This window comes from Panicum hallii, chromosome 3, assembly GCF_002211085.1.
Source record: "Panicum hallii strain FIL2 chromosome 3, PHallii_v3.1, whole genome shotgun sequence".
NCBI classification, from domain to species: domain Eukaryota; kingdom Viridiplantae; phylum Streptophyta; class Magnoliopsida; order Poales; family Poaceae; genus Panicum; species Panicum hallii.
In genome coordinates, this window is record NC_038044.1 from 60,982,214 (window position 1) to 61,000,926 (window position 18,713).

The window sequence follows — 18,713 nt, forward strand, 5'->3', positions numbered from 1 at the left end:
AGAAGGAGCTGGCAGCCGGGTACCAGAGGCTCCAGGAGCGCGAGGCAGCGCTCCAGGAGAGGGAGGCCAAGGTGGAGGGGCTCCTGGCAGAGCAGCACGCCGGCGCCAACCGATTAACAAGATGGGTTGGCGCGGTGAACCCTCTGCTAGAGGCGCTCGGGGTCAACCCCATCTGGGTACCGGAGGCTCCTTCACCATTCGGCGCCGCACTCCAGCTGCTGGACACCACCGCCAGGCGGCTACAGGATGCGAAGGCCGGCCTCCAGGACCTCCTGGAGACAGAGGGACGAGCAGTTGCTCGGGGGGTGGCGGAGTACATCCTCACCAGCTTCCGAAGCCATGATCCTGCCGTCCAGCTGACGCCCGTCCTGGTCGGACCCCTCCGGGCGACAGCGGCCGCCGCGCGAGAAGGGGTCCAGGAAGCGGTGGACATGGTCGCGGCCCGCCTCCGGCGACGTCCCGAACCTTCAGAGAGTGGAAGTGCCTCCGGACCGCCAGAACAGTAGTGCTAGTATTTTTTAGTTATTTCTTTTGTAATATAACTTTTGTTATTGTAAGATAACCATATAATATTACGCGTATTCAACGCAATTTTTGTGAAAAACTTAGCTGTTTTCCTGTTGTCGGTTTGTAAGGTGTTCTTGTGCATACCGAGGTCCCGTGTGGCCCCCTGGGAGGTAGTCGCGATAGGATGGGACTAGCTGCCATAGAACCGAGGTCGGAGGTGCTCAATGTTCCATGGGTTGGGCAGTTGCATTCCATCCTCCGCAGCCAAACGAACAGATCCGGGTCGGCACACCTTTGTCACCTTAAAGGGCCCCTCCCAGCTGGGGGAAAGCTTGTTCATGCCCTCTCGGTTCAGAATCCGCCTTAGGACTAGGTCCCCGACCCGGAGCTCCCTACTACGCACGAACCGTTGGTGGTAGCGCCGGAGCGCTTGGTTGTACCGTGCGTTTCGGACTGTTGCTCGCCATCTACGCTCGTCGACGAGGTCCACATCTTGACGACGCTCCTGTTCCTGCATTCCCTCATCAAAAGACCGGACTCTCAGAGAGCCCATGGTGATCTCCGGGGGAAGGCACGCCTCGGCCCCGTAAACCAAGAAGAAAGGGGTTTCCCCTGTTGCCCGGCTAGGTGTGGTCCGGTTCCCCCATAACACACTTGGGAGTTCTTCAATCCACCTTGCGCCATGCTTCTCAAGGTCACAGTAGGTCCGGATCTTGAGCCCTCTGAGGATCTCAGCGTTGGCCCGCTCAACCTGGCCATTACTCCTGGGGTGCGCCACTGAGGCGAAACAGAGCTGAATGCCCATATCCTCACAGTACTCCTGGAAGTACTGGCTCGTGAACTGGGTCCCATTGTCTGTGATGACGCGGTTCGGGACCCCGAACCGGCATACAATTGACCTGAGAAAAGCAGTTGCTGACGCCTTGGTGATGTTGACCACTGGGGTTGCCTCCGGCCACTTAGTGAATTTGTCAATGGCAACATAGAGGTACCGGTACCCGCCAACGGCCCTAGGGAAAGGTCCCAAGATATCCAACCCCCATACCGCAAAAGGCCAAGAGGGAGGTATCATCTGCAGAGCCTGAGCTGGAGTGTGTATTTGCTTTGCGTGGAACTGACACGCCTTGCAGGACCTTACCAACTCAGCTGCATCCTGGAGTGCTGTCGGCCAGTAAAAGCCATGCCGGAAAGCTTTACCAACCAGCGTGCGGGATGAAGAATGACTTCCGCACTCGCCTCCATGGATCTCCGCAAGTAAGTCGCGGCCCTCTTCCTGGGTGATGCACCGCATGAGGACGCCGTTGGCGCCACGGCGGTAGAGATCCCCTTCTACCACTGTGTATCGCTTAGCCATCCGGACAATGCGCTTAGCAGATGCTTGATCTTCAGGAAGGTAATTATCTTTCAGGTAGTCCCGGACCTTAGAGATCCATGCATCGGGACCTTTCTGAGAAACTGGGCGTGGCTCCCCGAGGTCTCCGGGACCCTCAAGGGAGCACACGACCCTTGGCGGGCTCCACGGATGGAGCGCCACCGGGACCGCCAGCTTCGAGGTGCTAGTCCGACCCCCTTCGCCCAGGTCGGCAGGCTGGGCGGAAGGCTTCAGCAGACGTCTCTGGAAGACGCCCTCAGGCACGGGTGCCTGGGTCGATGCGCTCGCGGAGAGTGCATCAGCTGCTGTGTTGCCTTCGCGTGGAACATGTTGCAGTTCCAGCACAACGAAGTCCTTCTCGAGCCTTTTCACATGAATGAGGTAGGCCGCGAGCTGGGGGTTGTTGCAGCAACACTCCCCCCGGACTTGCCTGATGATGAGTTGGGAGTCCCCTTTGACCAGGAGCTCTCGGACCCCCAGGGACAGAGCCGCCGTAAGTCCGAAGATTAAGGCCTCATACTCCGCCATGTTGTTGGTGGCCTCAAAATCAAGGTGCACCATGTACTTTAGCTGCTCGCCACGTGGGTCGATGAGGACCACACCAGCCCCGGCCCTCTTGCTGCGGGCGGACCCGTCAAAGAAGAGGGTCCAGTGAGGCCTGGTGAAGACCGGAGCCCTGTCCTCCGGACGCGGGGGACCCGTCCCTTGGTCCGGTCCCCCGGAGGCGCTTGGTGCCGGCGTCCATTCCGCGATGAAGTCAGCCAGGATCTGGCTCTTGACGGCGTGACGCGGCTGGAAGTCGAGCTGGAACCCCGCGAGCTCTGCAGCCCACTTGGCAATGTTGCCTGTGGCGTTGGAGTTGTGGAGGATGGCCCTCAATGGATAGGCGGTCACCACCACAATCTTGTGGGCCTGAAAGTAGTGGCGGAGCTTCCTGGACGCAACAAGTATAGCATAAAGGAGCTTATGTGTTTCAGGATACCTGGCCTTTGTCTCATGAAGGACCTCACTGACGTAGTAGACCGGCTTCTGGACGGTCCTGACTCTGCTAGGTGGACTGGATCCTTCAATTTGGGCTGGGGACCCTTCGGCCCCCAAGCTGCTCAGCGCTTCTCCGGGTCGGAACCCGGCCGTACCCTCCGAAGCAGAGCCGGTTGCTGGAGTGGAGGAGGCCGGACCTCCTTCTCCCGCAGGGGGATCCACAGGGGCCCCCTGCGAGAGAAACTCGGACCTCTCGGTGACCAGCACCATGCTGATCACTTCGGTCGTTGCTGCAAGATAAAGAAACAGTGTCTCACCTGGGTCCGGAGCGACCAGGACCGGCAAGGAGGTAAGGTACTGCTTCATCTCTTGGAAGGCACGTTCTGCATCTTCAGTCCATACAAACGGGCCGGACCCCCTCATCAACTTGAAGAAGGGAAGCGCCCTCTCCGCCAGCCTCGAAATGAAACGGCTGAGGGCTGCAAGGGACCCCGCCAACCTCTGTACATCTTTGAGGCGTGCAGGAGGCCTCATTGCCTCGATCGCCCGGACTTTGTCCGGGTTGGCCTCGATCCCCCGGTGGGAGATCAGGAAACCAAGGAGCCTTCCCGCCGATACGCCGAAGACGCACTTCTCGGGGTTAAGCTTGGTGGAAGTCGCCCGTAACTTGTCGAAGACTTGAGCTAAGTTTTCTAAGAGGGAAATCGACTCTCTAGTCTTGACAACGATGTCATCAACATACACCTCGACTATATCTCTAACCATATCACCTAGAGTGATGTTCATCGCTCGAGCAAAGGTGGGTAGAGCATTAAGCAACCCATAAGGCATCACTATATAACAATAAAGACCATCCACTGTTACAAAAGCTGTATGCTTCCTATCATCACTAGCCATCTTGATTTGATGAAAACCAGAATAGGCATCTATGAAGGACAGCAAATCACACCCGGAGGTGGAGTCCACAATCTGATCTATACGCGGGAGTGGATAAGGGTCTTTTGGACATGCCTTGTTAAGATTGGTGTAGTCGATGCACATCCGAAGCTTCCCGTTGGCCTTTGGGACTACAACCGGGTTGGCCAACCATACAGGATGGTAGACCTCCTCGATGAAGCCAGCCTGCAGCAGCTTGCGGACCTCTTCACGGATGAAGTTTTGCCGCTCGATGGACTGCTTGCGTGGCTTCTGCCGGACCGGCCTGGCGTCAGGGTGGATCCTCAGATGATACTCAATCACCTCCCTAGGGATCCCGGGCATCTGTGACGGTTCCCAAGCGAACACGTCAACATTTGCCCGGAGGAAGGCGATGAGCGCGCTTTCCTATTTCTCTTCCAGGTTACCACCGATGCGGGTGGTCTGGAAGGTCTCCGCTCCGACCTGGACGGTCTTCACGGGAACATCGTCCGTGTCGGACGGACGGACCTTTGGTGCTTTGGCCAGGGCCTTGGCACGTGAGGTCGAGGGGTCGGACCCCTGGGTGCCAGCTGCAGGGGTAAGCCCCGTAGCCAGCGCATGGAGCTTTTCGACCGCTACAACAGCGGCGGCCCGATCGCTTTGGACGGTGAGGACGCCCGCCGGAGAGGGCATCTTTAGGACCAGGTACCCGTAGTGGGCAACGGCCATGAACCGGTACAGGGCCGGTCTGCCGATGATAGCGTTGAAGGGGAGGTTAACTTCCGCGACCTCGAACTGCACGTTCTCGGTACGGAAATTGTCCTCCGTCCCGAATGTAACTGGTAAGGTGATGGTCCCTACCGGGTACACGGGATCGGGGCCCACTCCTGAGAATGGGCGTGATGGAGCCAGCTTGGACTCCGGGATCTGCAGGTGCTTGAACGCCGCATAGCTGATGACGTTGAGGCCGGCGCCTCCGTCAATCAGCACATGGTGAAGGCGTACATTGGCGATGGTGGGTGACGTGATGAGCGGCAGCACCCCTGCACCCGCCATGTTCTCTGGGCAGTCGGATGGCCCAAAGGAGATGGTGATGCCCTTCCACCGCTGGTGGGGCGCCGCCCTCGGCACCCCTGGCTTCACCGAGAGGACCTCCCGGCGAAGGGCCTTCACGTCCCGTCGGGAGACGAGCTCCGAACTGCCACCGTACATAACGTACAGCTTTTTGCGGCGCTCGTCCCCGCCGGACTCGGAATCGGACTGCTGGAACAGTCCCTTGAGGTCTTTATTGGGGGTTTGATACCCCAACTCCCTCTCAGTCGCAGCTGCGTCGGCATCAGAGGCTTTCTCCTTGCCGGACCGCCGCGGAGGGGAGGAGCCTTCCTTGGAGGTTTGGTCACGCCTGTTGCTGAGACGCTCCGCGAGCTTCTGGATCTCGCGGCACTCAGCGGCGCTGTGGCGAGCCCCAGGATGGACAGGGCACGACCCTGGGTCGGTGCGCTGTTGTCGTGGGCGCTTGCCACGGGAGTTCTGGCCCCCGGTCGTCGCGGCTGCAACGGCCGGACCCCCAATCCGTGGCTTGTTGAAGCCACGGTCCTTCTTGTTCTTCTTTTTGCCGCTGCCCGGCGCAACGACACTGGGCCCACTCGTTTGAGCAGGTCCCGCCTGGGTTGCAGAGTGCCATGCACGGCCTTCTGCAGCCCGGGCGCACTTGTCCGCCAGAGCGAACAGGGTGGTGACGGCTTCCACCTGGTGGGTCGCCAGCTTCTCTAGCATCTTCTCGTCTCGGACCCCTTGTCGGAAGGCCGTGATAATAGATGCATCGGAGATACGTGGGATGGTTCCACGTACCTTAGTGAAGCGGGAGATGAAGGCCCGGAGGGTTTCCCCGGTTGTTGCCTCACGGCGTGGAGGTGGGCCTCCACGCCATGCTGCTGGTACGCACTGGCGAAGTTCGCCGTGAACTGTGCGCAGAGTTCACCCCAGGACTGGATGGATCCCGGGGTAAGGTTCATGAGCTAGGTCCGGGCCGGCCCGGTCAAGGCTACATGAAAGTAACTTGCCATGACGGCTTCGTTACCTCCAGCCGCCGTGATGGCGGTGATGTAGACCTGCAGGAACTCTGACGGGTTGGAGGACCCGTCATATTTTTCCGGCAGGTGAGGCCGAAACTTGGACGGCCAAGCGACCACACGAAGGTGGTCTGCGAGCGCTGCATAGCCCACGCCCGATACCGGTACCTGGGTGAGTCCTTGTGGCCTCACCGTAGACGCATCGAGCTCAGGGGCAAGGTTCCGACCCTCAATGTTGAGCCGTCGGTTACGTGCTCGCTCGATGGAGATCCTGGCATCCTCTCCCGCATGCCTGCGGTTGAGCTCCGCCCGGAGATCCTCGGTCCGTGCACTCCTCACTGATGGTGAGTGCACAGAACCGGATGCGCCGCCTTGACGACGGCGCTGCCTGGACACCGATCTCCCCGCTGAGCCTGGGGAAGCCTGTGCCAGGTTGAGGAGGCGGTCGACGTCGTCACGCCATTGTCTGTGCGCGTCTGGCGACGCCGCCTCGCCAGGGGGGTTGCGGAGCAACTCCCTGGCTGCCATGAGGGGCCCGCTCGGTGGGAGCACCGATTGGGCCACGGAGTCCCGCTCCGCTGCGCGTGGTGGAGCAGCACGCGGAGCCACCCTGGAGGCGTGACGGCGCGAGGCGTGAGGCGCTGTCGACGCCACTTCTTCACCGATCAGGAGGTCATGGTGACCATTTTCCTGCGCCATTGAAGTCACGAAGGTCGACCGAGCGCAAACCAAACCTAAGCCCCCTACCTGGCGCGCCAAATGTCGGAGGGATTCTCCAGCCGGGTGGCGGAAAGCACCCGCCTAATCCTAGTTAGGATGGATTTGGAGGGGACTCAGGAACGCTCGATCAATAAGCAGATGAACGCAGGAAGGACACGCAGATTTAGAGTGGTTCGGGCCGCCGTAGCGTAATACCCTACGTCCACTTTGGTGTTGTATTGGCTGCGTGAGGCTGAATGGAAAGCAGCATAAGCTTATGTGTGTGCAACCTGGAACTTGGAACGTCTAGTGTGAGTGTTTTTTCGATCCTCTGTTCTAACGAGTGCATTCTCCCTTTTATAGTCCAAGGGGAGTGCTTACACTGAGCGGAACCCCGACACGTGGATCCGGCCAACAGGAGCTTGTTCTACGAGAGATATGGAGGTCATCTCCTCGAGCTCCTCTCCGTAGTCCTCTCGATCGGGAAGTTGATGTGCGTATCCACAGTCAGGATACGGCCGTGTATAGCCTTGTCTTGTACAGTGTTCGGTGTCAGCGTTGCCCAACAGTGAAGCCGTGCTGTCACTGTTGGGATGGAACCTCCAGTCAGGGGGCGAGCCAGCGCTGGCTCGTGCCATGCGCACTGTTACAGCGCAAGCCTTAGCACGCCTATTACAGACCATCATCACGCGCGCAGCACCGTGACGGGACTGTGCACTGTCCGCGCACTGTGCGCGGTGATACGACGCGCCGCCTTCAGATCAGGCGGGCTTACCGTGGTGTCAGCTTACCTGCCCCGTGTGTCAGTGGCAGGCCGCACCTTTTGACCTTGACGCGCCCAACTCAGCTACCGCATTAAATGCTGGTAGGTGGAGAGGCGACCCGTAAGGGGCCTCCGGCCGCAGGCACGCGGCGGGGTCAGCCCCGCTCCTCCCGCCGGGCAGCACATGGCGGCACCGGACCCCTTCCCGGGGGAAAGAGGGGTCCGGGGCCCCCGTGGCCGGCCGGAGCGGGCTGGCCTGTGATGGTCTGGCCATCACGCGTGGCGGTCCCGGACCTCCCAGGGGAGGCCGGGTCCGCAGGGGTTACCCGAGAGCTCTCCCGCCTACGTGGGTGTGCAGAGGCCCCGGACCTCACGGAGCTCGGGGAGGGTCCGGAGACCGTGGTCCCAGCTGTCAGGCCCGGAGGCCGTATGCCACGTGGCCCAGAGGCGAGGGGGAGCGTGGATTATGAGAAGTCCCAGAGCCTGGACACCCTAGCAGGAGGTACCTCTATCTGTATGTACCGACAGTATCAATTGTCATCTTGCTATACTGTGGCCCAATCTTCATACATCTGAACCATTGCAGCTGGAAATTACTATAATGTACTGCTACCAATGATCCCAAATATAAGTCTTTTAAGTTTGTCCCGAGTCAAACTTCTTTTTTTACTTTGACCATCAACTTATAAAGAGGCATATAGATTGACAAGCATAAGATTGGTGCTAATAGATTGATCATGAAAATTAGTTTATGATATATAATTATTCAATTTGTAGTGATATGATTCTATAGATATTTCTAGTCAAAGTTTCATATTGGAGAACATGTCGATGTTCTAAAGGACTTATATGGGATCACAGGAAGTAACTGTTAACTTTGAGAAACAATGTATAGCCTTCCTCACACGTGCACATGACAACCCTTGACAAAGGATGTCAAGCCTGGCTGTACTGGCATTCTCCAATGTACACTTATACCTCACTGGATAACGCCTGCTGCACGATTTAATAATTTCTGCTGCCTGACTAGTTACTATTCATGTTTCTCTCTCTAAAAGCTATTATGCACAGCATATCTGTTTGCATTTAATTAGGTAGCCCTGTTATTCATTGGTTATTTTACCGTGAGTCCTTCAAAATTATTTATATGTCTAAAGAAATGCTATTTTTCAGATGGGCCATTGTGTTGTTTCTTTTTATCCATAGAACTGTCTCGATAGTGTAAACCATTATCTGAAACCTATTTGTTCAAGTTGCAAGGACATTATCTGCCAGATTGTTACATGAGGATTATTGAATCTATAGATTTCAAATCTTCCATATGACTCATAAATGACATTTGTATATTCATAGGAGCCTAAGTGTTTCTGGAGAGTTGTTGGTTCGTATCTTTGTGGTTTTCGCACTTACCTAAAAGGGTAGGAGTTATTTATCCGAGATCAATTATGACTGGCACTATCACTTCCTGTTGACCTCTGATAGGTTTTAAACTCAGTTTTTTAGCCACGACGGCGAAGCGCGACGGCCGCGCTCTCCGGACTCCGAAGCAGAAGCTTTTGCTTCCTCGGGCAGCTAGGGCCCGTTTAGATCGCAATTTTTTATAACATTTGGAACTTTTTTGCTACTGTAGCGTTTTTGTTTGTATTTGATAAATTTTATCTAATTATGGTCTAACTAGGCTTAAAAGATTCGTCTCGTGATGTATAATTAAACTGTGCAATTAGTTATTTTTTTTACATACATTTACTGCTCCATGCATGTGTTCCAAAATTGATGTGATGGAGAGAGAGTGTAAAAATTTGGAACTTCGAAGTGATCTAAACGGGGCCTGGGCGAGCCCGTCGTCCGCGCCATCGTACACCCGCACCGCTCCAGGCACATGGAGCACTCTGCCGAAGGATTGGCGTCAGATATAGAACTCACCGCAGGTACGGATGCCCGGCACTGCCCCCTAGCTAGCAAGAACGGCACTCTCCGCGCCGGGCCGGTCTATGCCATTGCAATGCAAGCACGGGAGGACCCAAGCTGCCCATTCTACAAATTTGTCTGGCAAAATCACGCACCTCCGCGGGTCTGTTTCTTCGGATGGCTACTTGTGCAGAAGCGGATACAATGCAAGGCGACCCTGGCTGCCAAGAACACTATGGACACTGCTACCTGTGAGCTCTGCAACTGCGCTGAAGAAACTCCTGATCATCCAATCCTCCACTGCAGCGTTGCGGCGCACCTCCGGGCGAGCGTTGGGGTCGACATTCCTCCTCCTGCTTCAGTGTCGGGTCTCTGGGAACTCACAAGATCTGACCACCTCCATGCCAAATTTTTCCACACGTACCTGCTACTTTGCTCGTGGTAGATTTGGAAGCATCGCAATGAGGTGATCTTCAGAGGAGCAGATCCGTCTCTCCTCCGACTTCTGCTGGCGTGCAAGGAAGAAGCACGACTCCGGCGCTGCCGATACAGTTAGATCCACGCTGGCCATTGGAGGTATTTAGGTGCGAGATCTGCAGCATAGGATCACAAATATAAAAATCGCAAAATCATAGATTAAACGGAATTTTCCTGATAATTTCTCGAGTAATTTTCGTTCCACCTGTCAGTCGATTATTTGATTATGTTTTGCATGACGTGTCTACGCTTCTAGAATTGTAGAACCAGATCACCCAATTCTGATCGCGAAGTGGTAAAAGCGAACGAGACCGCAGAGATTTTGCCAAGGCCCAATGATTAACCGCGTGGGTTAAGCCCACTGGATTGGTTCACGCGGGGCGGGTCAAAAGGCCAGCCGGCCCAACTCCTCAATCAAAGCCCGTTCTCTCCTCCTCTTTCCTCGGTCGGCTTCGTCTCCACCGCCGCGGCACACCTCCTTGACTCCTTCCCACTACTGGCGCGGCCGGCGCGCCACGCCCTGTTCAAGGTAGGGCTCATCTCGCCTGCCCCGTGGGCTCAGATCTCATCGAACCTCGTTGTATTCCGGATCCATTTCTCACCGAATCTCCCCACAATTTCGCTAGGGTTTTGCTCGCGCCACCCATGGACTTGCACGACGACGCCCTGGGCCTCGTCCACGAGCGGGTCGGCTCGCACGTCTCCCTAATCCGCGCCGCGGCCGTGTGCAGGCGGTGGCGCTGCGCCATCGCCGGCGGCGCCTTCCTCCACCGCTTCCGCTCCCTGCACGCGCCCGCCGTCGCCGGCTACTACCACAACACCTCCCCCTGGGCTCGTATCCTGATGGGCGTAGATGCGAGAGCGAGCAAAAACCCGGTGTTCCTCCCCTCGTCGCTGCCGATGGTGGACGCGCGCCACTTCTCCCTCGATTTCCTCCCGGACGGCGCTGGGTCGGGGACCATCTTGGACAGCCGCGGCAGCCTCCTGCTCGTCATGGGTCGCAGGGGCCGCGGCCTCGCGTCCCCGGGCATGGTCGTCTGCCAGCCCCTGACGCGCCGCTGCGAGATCATCCCTCCACCGGCGGACTTCAATGGGGGTGGCTTCTTGTTCTCCTGCCTCGTGGATGGCTATGCCAATGACAACGAGGCGAGCAGTCACATAAGCATGTCCAACTTCAGGGTGCTCTGCATGTTCAAGCGCGATGGTGTCATGCACGCCGCCATGTTCACTGTGGGCTCGTCCTGGAGCAACAAGAACATTGGCCACATTGCACCAAGCCTCCAGTGGCCAGACTTCTTGGGTCGTGCTGGGGGCTCCTGGTACTTCTACGTCGAAGGCAGGATACTTGTAGAGCTCGACGGCGCAACTGGCGATTCCACCTCATCGGTGATACCAGCCATTGAGGAATCAGATCAGAGATGCAAGTACCTTGTCACCGAAGGCCGAGATGGCAAGCCGCGCTTCTTCACCGTGTTCAACAACACCATGAAGGTGTTTGCGAAGCTCCACAGCGGAGAGTGAGCCTTGGAGAATAGTGTCTTGCTGTCGGAAGCAACCTTGGGCCTGCCAGGATACCAGCCATCGTTTTTCATCTATGGCCAAGAAATCTTGACAAGGGGTACGGGGTTTGTCGCTCTTTCGCCGCAGTTTGGAGAACCATGGCCATACTCTATCGACCTTGAGACCATGGAGGCGAAGCCCACGACAGGCGACATGGGACCAATGGAGTATCGGTACGAGCTCCCATGGCCACCTGCTTTGCGCGCCTGCATTGACAGATGATGCACTGCACTGGTATGTATACGTATGCCTCTGATTTCACGAATGTGCATCAGTTATTCAGTCAATGACCGCAGTTTTGATAAACTGTTGGAAGACATTGCTGGCAGTTGAAATGGCTAGTGTTTTGATCTATCTGTAAAACTCAAAACGCGGCATATTTTGTAACTGATAGCAGTTTCTTTCTGCTGGCCAATTTTGCAGGAAACAAGGCGCTTCATCAGGAAGTGGATGGGCACCAGTAGCACAAAGGATGGGAGCAGGATAAATTTTGCTGTGTGTTTGCTGGCTGTACTTCTGAGAACTGGACGTGTAGGAGAAGGGTGTTTCTGCGTCTATGTGATGTTGGCGACAGAGATTAATTCAGAACTGATCTGAAAACTATTGCTGTAGGGTTGCGCGCATTCCTTTGTCATGTACCTGATGAATTGAACTTGAACCTGTGTCTGTTTCGTTAATGGAATTGGGGGGCATGTGTTTTTGCATCCTGAAAAAGCTTGTGAGAAAAGGCATGTAGCCTTGATCCTTGAAGAACTTGCATCCCTTCCTCCTCGCTCGGCGTATGCTGCCGGTTTCAGTCAGCGGGAGTAAGATGCTGAGGATATCATTTCAGCCAGTTGGCCTAAAACATGATCCTGAAGAAACAAAGGACTGTTTTGGCTCAAGGACATGAAGGTTGTGTCAAACGAGGCATGTAGGTTAGAAAACGATGTCAAGCAAGGAACTTCAACTTTTCTAGTGTCGAATAGAATGACCACTCAAACTTCTAGTGTCAAATATGGAATTTTCTCCATTTTCCATCACTTGCAACCTCATTTATCAGGTACAGATCGATCGATTAAAGTCAACGTAATGATGCACCGACCAGGAATACAGCAGGCAAAACTTTTTTAGGGGCACTTCGTTGCTTACTAATCTTCAGTTATAAGGCACAAAACATCAATCAATGTAGCATAATGACGTACCGACCAGGCAAGAATTTGTTTTAAGGGCATCAACAGCATGGCTCAAGGTTTCTGTTTGCTGGCCTTCTGCCACCGCATATCACATATTTTCAATCAGGAGAATTTGACTTGCATAAGTACTCCCGTTTTGTTTACTTCGGTTATCTTACAGTTCTAATTAAGTAATGAACTTGTTTTAAAGACTTGATCTATGAAACCACTTATTTAATAATTTTTCATCATAGAGATAGAGGCATATCACCACATTTCACAGAGGGTATAGTAGGCGTCTTCTTGGCTAGCTCTAACTGATTTCTTCCTTCTTTGTCGCCTGTATCCTTAGCTGCTGACCTCTCCTGCCTCCATTTGCATCTAATTTCTCAGGATTCCTTGCCTGCTCGAGATAGTGAAAGCCTGAGACGGAGGTGCCCTGCAGCCAGCCTCACCGACGACCTCGTCATAGAGATCCTCTCTCGCCTCCACGCCAGGTCCATCTGCCGCTTCAGGTGCGTGTCCACGGCCTGGCGGAACCTCCTCCGCTCACCACAGGAAGCTCCCCCAGACCCCGGCCGGCTTCTTCACCATGCACGACGGCGAGAGCACGCCGGAGCATACCTGTCCCTGGTAACAAGGACGATGGCTTCACCCAGAAGTCTCAGGGCCGTCTGCATTATTGCCAATTTTGAGGCAGACGATGAAGATCAGGTGGTTCGACTGGTACCCGGCGGGCGCCGCCGCCGCCATCCGCGCCGGGCGCGGCGTGAAGCAGGGAGGGGGCCGTGTTCTCTGTCCTCGCGAACACCGATGGCCTCGCCCTGCCTGTTGGGGTTCTGGAAGCTGAGGCTCCTTCCGGACCGGAAGGAGGACGAAGAGGTAACTGAGGGGAGGGGCGCTCCGGCGAGCGGCGGCGGACGAATGGCCGATGACAGAAAAGTTTGCAAAAGCCCGCCCACCTGTAATATTTGCCAAGTGAACCCCTAATATTTTCATATAGACCCCTAATTTGGATCGCGAGTAATAATTTCGATCTGAATATTTGCAAAGTGCACCCTACTATTTTCACATAGACCCCTAGATTGGATCACGGTTAGTAATCGCGATCCGAATATAGGCCCCCGGTTTTCCTGACGCTCCATCGGCGCCGCCCGCAGCCGGCGCGCCGCCGGGAAGGGCGAGCGCGCGGACAGGTGAAGCGCGGCACAGTCGACCCGCCTCGTCGCGTCCCGTCCATCGCATTCCCCTCGCGAGGGGATCGGAGATGGAGGAAAACGAAGCGGCGACGAAGGGGGCGGCGCGATGCAGCTGACCGACGGCGAGGCCGAGCAGTTCGTCATCAGTTCGTGGGCGGGAGGCGGAGCGGTTCGTAGCCCCCAATGGCGGCCCTCTCTGGGTGAGGCGCGGGGCGGGGCGCACGGATTGAGCGAGCCGTGCACGTCGCTCCTCCGGCAGCGAGCGCGGCCACGGGCCACCACCTAGCTCGTCCGTGCCTTTTGCAACTGAAGCTGCGTAACGGAATAACCTCGGATCGATCTGACAATCTTGCTGCGTTCGCGTGAGCGCATAGGATGCGCTTCTGTTTCTGTTCTTCTTCCTTGTGGTGATCTCGAGCTGGAGCGGGTGTGATGAACTGATGATGATCTTTTCAGTTACTGATCTGACCCGTGAAATTGCAAATGTGGATTGGAACAAGCAAAACGACACCTGAATTGGTGTTATTAGCTGCAAGCTGACGGAATGTGCAGGCAATTCCAAATACCTGATTCATCATTAGTTCACCTGAATGTGTTTGCAAGCTGCAACTCCTCATCGAGTAACTGTCACTCCGACTCATCAATAGGTTCTTGAACCTGCACCGGATGAGGGAATGGTTGTAGCTTCGCTTCCAAGCACCATGGTGATTGGAATATCATTGACACAACTGGTGCTGATAGTTGACGCTAGCTTCGTAGTTCATGTTACGTGATCGCTAGACTGTCTACAAAACACAGCAGATATGAATTAGTTAGTAACGCACAGATTGGTAAGCTTAAACCCCCCAGAAAAACAGCAGCTAATTTGCTTCTGATGATACACAGCGACGAAGAGGTACGGATCACAAGGGAAAATTGTGAGCTACTGGCTGACGGGAGAGCAAGAACCACTGTGGCTGGAGGGAAAAATACGACGAGGAAGAAAAGAAAATGCATGCCATCTGATGACGTCGCGCCATCTAGCTCAGTCGCCGGATCGCGCGCGGTCCTCCTGCCAGCCTCTACTGTTCATCGCATGCTGTAGCAGCCTGTAGCTGCGACCGGAAGGAACGTGACATGAGAGGTTACGCTTACTGACAGCCTGTAGCAGCCCGATCGATGATGATTTGAAGCCAACGAGATCGCAGGAAGAACTTTCTGATGCTGTGGACGCAACTTTCGAGGCCTGAGATATATAGTAAGCGCTTCAAATTTTGATGATGAATTCAGAGGAAGGGATAGAAATTTTTTTTGTTTTTTTTTTGCGAACGTTTCATCTTTTCAAATCGTAAGAAGAAGAAATTTGAAAGATTTAGCTGAAGGTGACGAATGTAAAACACTGGACCGTTCCTCCATGAGGCGTCTTGGAAAGTACACGTGCATGTTAGTGCCAAATATAGGTAATAAATAGGAACAAATACGATCATTTTATATTTTTATTAATCTATTATATTTTATTCTTAGGACGACTTGCTTTTAGAATGGAGAAAATAAACCTGAAAAGATCACAAGAGAAAGAGAGGGATGCTGGATACGGAGAGTCTTCCCTGACTTTGATCCCTATCACGTGGATCTAACCTTACGCGTCAGTGATCCAAATGCAGATGGGCCAAAATCAGAAGAATCATTTCCGACGGATATATATATGGGCCGCATCAGCGTGGGCCCCACTGCATGCCCCAGCAACATCGCCACGTGTGCGAATGCCACCACTGCCAACATGATCAGCGCAGCAGCAACGGAACCACCACTACCTCCTCCTGGAGACTGACTGGTTGTGTTACCTTTTTTAAAGAAAAAGAAGGGGACCAACCTGCCGTGTCCTCCCGCGTCACCTTCACGCGCCTCTCGGATCCGAAGCGAAAACACTGTATAAAAGTAAAAAAAAGTGGCAGTTATTTTGAATTTTTTGGCAGTTTTCACATGCTGCTGAGGTAATGAGGTCTCACTTGAAAACCCTATACGGAGTATAATCTCGCAAAGGTCAGGTGATGAACTAATAGTCTCTCTCTCTCTCTCTCTCTCTCTCTCTCTCTCTCTCTCTCTCTCTCTCTCTCTCTCTCTCTCTCTCTCTCGTTGTAACAGCCGCCCAATTTAATACCACTTTAAACGAACTGCCGGTCATTCTCATTAAAATGAGAGCTAACACGCGCTCACGTTAAGAGCATGCCACGTGTTAACCCACATCTAAGTCATAAGCAACCAACACGTCATGCGCCAAAAATTATATCAAATCCGGTAGTACTGGTATGTGTTCCACAATATGGCCAAGATCACGCATACACACATATCGTTTACAATTACATATATTGCCGATGAACCACAAAGAGCAATTTTTAAGCAACAAGACTTAACAACTAAACATTATAAGCTCAACATAAGGAGGGTTCAAATCTGAAATTTAAGGTTCAACAATAAAATTCAAGCCTCGTGCTCACAATTTAATGTTTAGGAAGGGACATGAATCATAAAGTTTAATGCTTAACATGACATCTCTAAAAGAACGATTGCGCAGCGGATAACTTGATGACGCGATAAAATAATGGAGTTTTGCTCAAGGACCCCATCAAGGCCGCATCGACCTACTCCTCACCCGCATCGGGATCGGCAGGGTAGAAGTAGACAAACACAACTTCCGGCTCACCTGCAACTTAGTTTACAAAGCAACGTGAGTACAAAGGTACTCGCAAGACTTACACAATTAATTAATAACTAAGAATTATGCAAATGAAGGCTCACAAGATAAGGCTTTAGGGTTAAGTAATTTGCATAAGCATGAGCTCTCTAATCCAACATCTAGCTTTCTAGCATTTTAATTATCTTGCCCAAACCACCTCAAATTTTAGTTAATTGAATTACAAAACAAATAAAGTATCATGAAGTGATATAAATCAAATCTGAACATAATCGATACTTCTACGAAGAATTCATTGGATATTGAGCTTGCTCATGACCGAGAGCGCGGCAATTCGAATTGATTAATTTAACCTTGCAAGGGTGTACTTCTTTACCCACACGACACAAGGACCATGCGACTCACCCAACCGATCATGTTGGGCAAGGGGTACTCGCATCAACCTTTTCCGACAAGTCTCAACCGTCGAACATCATGCCTAACTTGAGCGGAGAGTCACCTAGGTCCACCGGGGACACCCCTAAGCCTCTCTACAAAGCCCTATGGTCACGCATCTAGGACCGTGCATCAAAGATTAAAACTTAGAAGGTAACCGGCTCATCCATACCATGATTGCATATGTGGTAGTATGATAAATGGTCAAAACTGAGGTCATCTACGGACGGTTCTTAACCGATTCAAGCGGGCTATACCTTCAAGACTCCTTTCTCTAGGCCCTACATTCCACCTAAACCACGAAACCATTTTTCCAACTAGACCGATCCGAACTTCCAACATTCCAAAATCGGACAAGCGCGATCAAGGTAACAAGTCATGTAGTGAGCAAAATTATCCTATTCCAATAATTCCTTACAAGTTATAGACCAACTCTAAGCATGTCTAAGCATTTATTCAATTGATTAGCTACTAACTACAAGTGTCAAGGACATGGATATATAAAAATAAGGGAGGTCAATGTATAAAAGTAGCATCAACGATGCAATAGATAAACATTTAGTATAAATACATATACCCAAGTGAGATAACTAAATCCAATCAAGTTAAGCAGGTTAAGGAATCATGCTTAGCTGCTTGCCTTGATTTTCTTCCGGCTCGACAACAAACTCAACTCCCGGCTCGATCTCGGCGGGCTCAACGGGCTCGTTCTCCGATGTTTCGGTTACTATAATGCATGAATGAAATGCATGCATTAGCATGATGCTAATAATATGAAAATGATATGATATGAGTTTAGGAATGAATATCACACTTAAACAAGAAAGCAACACGAACGCTAGAAAAAGGATCTCGCTTACTACGCTCTTAAGCATAAATTACCATAAATTCCATAAATTCTCAGAAAATTATGAGGGAAAATAGACATGAAAACAAAGATAATAGAAGTGGTTTTGACATTTTATCACCTTTCAAACAAAAGTTATGAATTAAACAAGTTTGCAGGCAGAAAACAAATACACACACTAAAACCCTATCAAACAGCATGGATTCATTTGCACAAGTTGCACCATTAGATAGCAAATTTCACAAGGATTCCAACAAGATTTAATTTGGCATTTTTAGAGCACCCTACCATTTATCAAGCAATTGACTCACTTTGGCAAAGATAAAACATAACTAAGTGTACAGGACATTAACATGCACAACAACAATTTTGCCATGCAGATCTATCACATAGGAACCAAACAAAATAAGTTTCATAATTTTTGGAGGCCTACACTAATTTTTATAAAATTTACAAGTTAACAACTCAAATGAAACAAATCAAAACTTTGAAAAACACTATGGCCATCCGGATCCGGCACTCCCAGGCCGACAAGTGGGCCCAAGAGGCCAGGCAGGCCCGGGCCAAGTCAAGGCCGGCCGCTGGCCTTGACTCACCGCGGGGGCGAGGCCAGAGCGCACCCACGACGTGGCCTGCACGTGACGCGGCGTCGCGGCGGCCGGCGAGGGGAACGCGGCCAAGAGCGCGAGGGTGGCGCGGCGCTACTGCGCGGGCTGGCCAATGGGCGAAGCCGGAGGCGTAGGGAATGCGGGGGCGGAGGCTGACGGGTGGACCCGGGGCAAGTGGAAAAAGAAAAAACAACGATTCAACTTCCAAATTCAAAATTTTGTACTTCCCGAGCTCCAAAAATTGCCAAAAATTTACCGGAGCAAGATCAAACTACCAAGAACACAGTGCAACAATAAAAATTCAAAAAGCTATTAAGGATTGCTCATAGAAATTCAAATAATACTGCAGTTTTCAAAGCTTCCAAGAACTTTATGGCTCGGGATAAACATCACCAAATTGAGAAAAAATATTTAAAATTCACCATTTGAATCTAGTATTTGAATAAAATTTTTGGGAGCATAGCTACTTATCAAAATTTAAACTTGCTTCACAACACTCACAAAAATTAATTAACTCAAGCCAATCATATGCACATGATGCTTCATTATATTTGTATGAC